This window comes from Bidens hawaiensis, unplaced genomic scaffold (genome assembly GCF_021521415.1).
Source record: "Bidens hawaiensis isolate Kalapana, Puna unplaced genomic scaffold, B.hawaiensis_p1.1 tig00053861_1, whole genome shotgun sequence".
NCBI classification, from domain to species: Eukaryota; Viridiplantae; Streptophyta; class Magnoliopsida; order Asterales; family Asteraceae; genus Bidens; species Bidens hawaiensis.
Window position 1 is genome coordinate 1 of NW_027499679.1, and position 7,488 is coordinate 7,488.

Genomic DNA, 7,488 nt, shown 5'->3' on the forward strand with positions numbered 1-7,488 from the left:
TTTTTAGAAAAAAAAAACACGGCCTAAAATTATACCTGGCACGCTAGTTTTGAAAGAAAAAAAAACGCAAAAATGGCAGCTGATCTAAAAACAAAGAGGAAAGGCAATGGAATTACAACAAAGTGCGCTACGTTGGTCAAGAAGCAACGTGCTCGTATCTACATTCTTCGTCGATGTGCCACCATGCTTCTATGCTGGTACATTCAAGGCGATGATTAGTTCTTTGATCATCTTCCCATTTTCCCATTATCTCAATGTGGTTTCTTGACCGACCAAATGATCGACTTCTTTTTTCTTTGGTTTATGATTATGTGGTGCTAGTCTCCATCTTTTTAGCATCATTAACACTTTGTTAATTCTTACTACCTCCTACTTCATAATTCTGCTTGCGGGTTTTGTCAGCGTCTTCATCTTGACTTCTGTTCATTTGCCCGTTCATCTTTTTTTTATCCGAATGGTGAGATTCTTCCATTTGGGTTTTTTTGGGCATCTGCATGGGAGGAAAGTTTGAGATTTTGATATATACCGGAACCGACGTGAAGGAATCTAGCCACTGGCTTCAAATTGGTTGCTTGAAACAAAGAATATGTGATGATATATATGTATGCGTGTACGTACGTATGTGTGAGATCTGTGGATGGATCTCTCTGTGGAAAATAAATGATGGTTCTTAATTTATAAGGCAATCTCATCAACCCATGAATAATCTTGTTGTGGAATAAATATGTTAAGAGTTATAATAATGTATCCAAGCTTATAATGTAACCCTTTATATTGGAATAATATATTATTTATTTATTTATTTTTTGCATCTTGTATTGGAAATAGGCAGTTCATGCCATCTTTTCTTTCAACTCTTTTGATAATTGATGACTACCTATCGAAGCAAGCTGTGTGCTTAAACTGATCCTGTTGGTTGCAGGGAAGAGGTCAGGTCTGTGAGTTTTCATGCAGTCATGATCTTAGAAAAATTATCTAATTAACCTCTGAATCATCAAGTTGACCTTTTGATTTCGTAGATTTAGTCACACCAACTAAACTTACAAAAATGACCATAGACATTTTGGAGAACAGAATTAACTAAGTTATGATGATATACTAAAACCTTAAGTACACTAAAAGTGAAGCTAAACTAACTGAACCAGTTAGTAAGTGTACAACAATATTGCCTCCAAGCACCACTATATATATCGAGTTGGGCCTAACTTTAGTTACAGCCAATAGAACATAACTATATATATCTGTGGAAGTAGCATCTGTAAATCTGTTAACACAGACAGATGTTCCATTATCCACTCAAAAGGTTACAGCTGAGATGTGTCTCTTTATACATTAATACAGAGTCATCAAATAAAACTCCTTTGCATAAGGAACCACAAATAAAAAACAAAAGAAAGAACTATGGCATAGTGTGTGCTACCGATTATGTTTGCTTTACCAAAACCTTGGTTGCTTTCAAGATATCAGTTATAGTGAGATGCTTGATCTATTGTGTACTGCTGTGTCGAATTAAAGGGCATGATGTCCATATGAAATACCTATGTATCACTATAGGGAGAATCCTTCTTTTAGACAAAATGCAGAATGCTTGACAAGTGAGAATGATCCAAAATCCAAAACAGAACCCGAGAACTGGTCCAACAATCATTTTCGTAGACCCTTCAGAAAATCTATAAAAGTGGGCACTTGACAGTTGACCCTTCCACAGGAATCATCGATAAATGTCAGTACATGGCAGTTCATAGTTTTAGTCTATTATTATGCATGGCTGTCTACAATCCTTTTGATGTTTATATGAATTCTTAGATGCATTCTAGTTGATCTGAATGAATTTTAGCTTGATCAGCTGAATCTACAAGCACACAAATCACAAACAAGAACGTAGTTTGTTCTTGTCATTGTACCCTTAGTTACAATCAATAGAACACAACTTTATAATTCGAGTTAGATCAAACTTTATCTGTGGAAGTAGCATCTGTTACCACAGTTTAGATGTGTCTCTTTGTACAATAATATACATTCATCAAGTAAAATTCCTTTGCATAAGGTACCACAACCAAAAGGAAAAAGTACGAAAAAGAAGAAAAACGATGAGAGTCTGCACAACTGATTGTGTTTACTTGACTGAAACCACAGGGTGTTTTCAAGATATCAGTTATAGTGAGATGCTTGATGTCTTGTGCATTGCTTAGGAAGTAGGAACATTGTGACTCCGCTTGAGGGCATCTACTTCTGATGTGGAATTGAAAGATATTATGCCCATATGAAATACTTATGGATCACTCTAGGGAGAATCCTTCTTTTAGACACCATGCAGAATGTTTGACAGGTGAGAATGATCCCAAATCCAAAACAGAACCCGAGGATTGGTCCTCGAATCATTTCTGTGCTAACGTCTTTCCTATGTCCTAAAGGAGAAGGAGGAGCAGAATCAGATTGCTCGCTACAAGACTTTTGCATGGGAGGGCCACATAACCCTGGATTACCTTCATAACTCTGGTCTGAAAAGGTGTCAAACTGGCCCCCGGTTTGTATGGAACCTTGTAGGTTATTGTTTGCAACTTTGAAAAAGGACAAAAAGTACAAGCTTTTAAGGGACGTTGGGATCACACCAGATAAAAGATTGCGCGAAAGGTCAAGTTTTTCCAGGTTTTTAAGTTTTGAAATGGAACTAGGAATGATGCCGGAGAAATAGTTTTGACTCAAATCAAGAATGTGAATCGATTGCATATTGCCAATCTCAATAGGGATGTCACCACTCAGGTTATTTCTAGCTAGGAACAATGCAGGGGGGGAAGGTGGTTAGTTGATTGTACTGAAAATGAGAAGTATTTTGCGGTGCAACAATACAGGTAGTTCTGTATAAGTACTGTTTAGTTGATCCAGAACTTTCTGTGATGCAAGTGCTGGAAGCCTAGTAAGCTCTACAGGGAAGCCACCCGAGAGAAAATTGTTAGATAAATCGAGATAATAAAGATTGGGAAGGGTTTGTAGCCCACCAGGAATTTTGCATTAATGCTATTTTGAGAGAGGTCGAGTATCTCTAGGTTCGTTAGTGACATCAGCCAAACAGGAATTTGACCAAACAACTTGCAGCCACCTAGTCCCAAGATCTTAAGATTGAGAAATCCGGAAATTCCTGCAGCGGGTAACGTTTCATTAAAGAAATTTTTGGAGAGGAGGAGAGTGGTGAGATTCTTATGATCACTAAGAATATTCAATGCTTGAGTGATATTCTTGAAGCTCTTGTTTGAAAGCGAGAAGAAGGACAGAGATGGCAATTCAAGTACGCCAGGTAAGATTTCTCCATCTAGCTTGTTTGTGACCAGTCGAATGGCGGTGAGAGATTTGCAGGAGAAAAGGCTTTTAGGTAGCAACCCGATGAATCCGTTATTACCAAGGTCAACTATTCTGAGTTGAGTGAAACTGGAGAAATCAAAATCAGAAAGCCTGCCACTTAAAGAGTTGACGAAGCTTTGTACAATTCATCAATGACAGAGGTAGGGTTCCATTGAGACGATTAATATGAAGTTCCGGTCGCTCCAGCAACGACAGCTTCCCGATGTTGCGTGGGATGGAACCAGACAGCATGTTACCAAACAAGACAAGACTCCTGAGGTTTGTGAGGTCGGTAATGTTTTCACTAATCTCCCCTGTAAGAGAGTTTCCATGTAACGATAACTGTTGCAAAGATAGAGCGCCATTGATATCCGTTGGGATTGGTCCAGTTAGGTTGTTAAACCCCAAACTCAAAACCTTGAGATTAGAACAGGCACCGAATCCCTTAGGGATATTTCCAGTTAAGTCATTCAGAGAAAAATCAACGAACACTAAAGCTGGTGAAGCATTGCATATAGTGGCAGGAATTGAGCCGGTGAAACTGTTGTTTCTAATATTGATAGCGGTCAAGCTTTGAAGCGATAGGATAATGGCTGCTTGAATTGTCCACTAAAATGATTGCTGGAGAGATTAAGCAACCGGACAGTAGCTGGTAAGATGTCGGGAAAGTATCCCGAAAGCCTATTATAGCTCAAGTCAATGGTGTGGAGGTTGTTGAAGGCGGAGAAAAGTCCACCAGGGAGGGGACCAGAGAGGAAGTTATAAGACAGATTGAGGAAAGATAGATATGTGAGATTTTGAAGAGAAAGAATGGCACCATGAAGGCCGCTTTCGGGTATGGATAATCCAACAACCCGGTATCCTTTAGCATCACAAGATATTCCATCCCATGAACAACATTCGACGGAAGCATAATACCAATTAAGGGTGGGAAAGTTAGTTGCAAAGGACAAGAGAGAAGCTTTATCATCAGGGTTGCAATCTGCATTCACAAGTGTTGAGAACAGGAGTATGAGTATAATCAAGAAGCCTACAAAGCTCAGATGTTGGTGGTCAGTGGAGGTAGAGGGAAATAAGAGTAGTTTTCGCAGCAGCATTGTTGTGGCAGCTTGTTGCAGAAGAATGAGAAGACAGGTTGATGAAATGAAGCCTGAGGGATTTTTTCTTTTAAATGGAAGTGAAAAGTAGACGTCGAGAGTTGATCATCATGGAAGCGTTTACTTTTGTGTATATTTAATTGCTGTTTGGTGGTGGTGACAGGTATTTCTGTTTACAAAGGTTATTAAGTCCAGTGGCGAAGCTTGGACGAAAACACCGGGGCGTGGGGGCGAAAATGGATTAATTTACACTACATATAAAAATTTTCAAACGAAAAAGGGTAATTTACACTAACGTGCAAAAAAGGGGAGGAGGGGCGGGCCACCCCATGCCACAAGTACCCTCCGCCCCTGATCAAGTCAGCCATCCATCGGGTTTCGTTTCGTTTTTGGACCGAGCAACAAATTAAAATTGAAAATGGTAAAGGTATTTGTGTAAAGTGCCTAATTACCCAATCATAAATGTAAACAAAAAGAAATTTAAGATTGATGATAATGATCATTGTTGAGTTATGACATATTAGGAAGTAAAATAGAAGTTTTGATAAAGAAATCTTCAAGGAGTAATAATAATAAAAGGAGGAGTTGTTGTTTTATATAGTTATATAAATAATTAGGTACACCTAGGTATTAAAATATTAAAACTAACAAGAAATTAATATGCATGAGTTTTTATATGTATAAGATAAATTATTACAGTGAATTAAATAAATAGATAAAGATGAAATTGATCAAATAATAATTATGTGTATTGAGATCTGTAGATAGATGGCAGTATATGATGGTTCAAAAATAAGACAACTCTTTAGGTAGCAAGCTTTCAGATTTTAACTTCTCCAGTTTCAGTCAACTCACCCTAGTTGACATCAGTGATGACCAATTCAGGAGGTTTGAAGATATTGCTCATTAAACTCCAAACTAATTCTATGTACATGCAAAATATGCAAAATTAACCGCATCTAATGTTTCATGTTCAGAATGCTACAAGCAGGATATAATTAGCCAAAACCAAAACAAAACCGTTACCACATAACGGTGTACCTGTCCTGTCAATTTTAGCGTCTTTCTTCAATTCTGCATGAAGCTTTTCCATCTCACTAGCTGCTAACAAGACTGATGACCGTGTCGTACCGATCATGGAAAAATGGCGCCGTTGCCGGGGAGTTAGTGCGGGGTGTTTTATTTGTGCAGGTAACAGGTTTATACACGTTAATATATGTACAAATAAACCGAACATCAAAGACGTGCGTTGTATATTTCTTCTCATATTCAAAATTGCCCTGAAAGACCACGGAACCAGAGATACATTACTGAATAATATCAATGATGTATTTTTTAAAATTTAAATTCGTTAGCAGAGTGATCGTAGAGTATGATGCTATAACATCCAAGATCAAGCAGCATGACCTTGAGTCATTAATCTATGAAAAAAAAAATCATAAATTTGAGGATCTGTTAGTTACTTTTACTGGCTTAGAAGTTGATGCTCACTTGGGTAGCTTCTAGATTCATTTATATCTCCAAATCTATTGAAAACACAAAACCAAACTTGATCAGGCATTTCATGGAGCAGGTGGCATGCATGTATATATTAAACACAATGTAAAAATGTAAAATTTATTCGATTAAGCCCCATCATCATAAAAGCCTAAACAAGAAACATTGTGGATTCAAGAAATCATGGTAAAATAGAAACTCTTCAATACAAATCCGAAAAAAATTACCCTAATCATTATAATAAACAAGAGATATTGGTTGAGATCAAATGTCGTGTTCTTGGACATGATTTCCAACAACCAATGTATTATAACAACATAATTAAATTAACAAAATTTATCCTATTTTTGCTTTCTTTTTAATTGTTTGATATATTCTCTACCTTGTCCGTTTAGTTCGTTCTCACTTTTGACCTAAAGGCGTTACAATAAAATATAAGAATACGATAATAACATGGATGTAAAAGACCAGCCATAGTCCGGTATTTGGATTCACAACTTGATTGGGACACATTTGGTTGTTTAGCACAAGAGACGAGATTGCCACTAAGAAAAATGGAGTAGCGATAGGTGGGTCGTCTACTTCAAATGCATCGAGATTCGAGCCCAATCCACATCTAAATAACCAGTTATGAAGGACACCGAAATTCCAAAAATTAAGGTTGTAATTATTGATCCTTATGTTATATGATAAATACAACGGAACCAAACTAAATTAAATCTCATACTTACATAAAGGATGATCATAACAAACTTAATAAAACTTAAATGGCAATTTTATCTATTATCATAAGGGAAATTGGATTTTAATAATCTCAACTTTCTGTTATTGGCCGATAATAATTCCAACTTAATTTATTCCCACTAGTGGTCCCAAATTTAAAAAAGTTGGCTCTCAATGGTCCTCCGTTAAAAAACCTAACGGTGTTAAGTTTTTCCGAATTTCAAACTAATTTTTTAGGGCTTTTGATCAGAGGGAGGATACGAGTTGATTAACGTAAAACTTAGCTCAAAATGATGCTTCAAACAGCTTGATTAGTGCTTCAAATCGGGTGTTTGAACTTCAAATTAACAAAAATTAAGTTGTTTGGAGTATCGTTTCAAGCTAAGTTTTACATCAATCGACTCATATCAATCTTTTTTTCGATCAAAAGCCCTGAAAAATCATTTTTAAATTCAGAAAAAACTTAACAACGTTAGGTTTTTTTGAACGGATGACCATTGAGAGCCAACTTTTTTAAATTTGGGACCACCGATGGGAATAAATCAAGTTTGGGTTATTATCGGCCAATAACAGAAAGTTGAGATTATTAAAATTCAATTTTCCTTATCATTATTAAGGTTATTGTTTCACATGGAGACTTCCACAAATCACATGTAAGTCTAAATTCTATTCACACGTTTAACTATCAAACACATGTACTATAAAAGTAATATATATAAACAAACACTTCAAATATGACTAAAAATGATACACTGTAAATTTGCATGGTATGCCCACACCAAACATATAAAAACACATGCTTTTGCCACTTCCTTAATGAAAGAAATACAAT

At 36.5% G+C, this 7,488-nt stretch overlaps 1 pseudogene; it reads right to left on the minus strand.

The window, feature by feature from the left end:
* Window positions 1–2,120: 2,120 nt before the first annotated feature.
* Window positions 2,121–4,443, minus strand: LOC143600264 (receptor-like protein 2 pseudogene; annotated as a pseudogene).
* Between the last annotated feature and the right edge of the window lie 3,045 nt (window positions 4,444–7,488).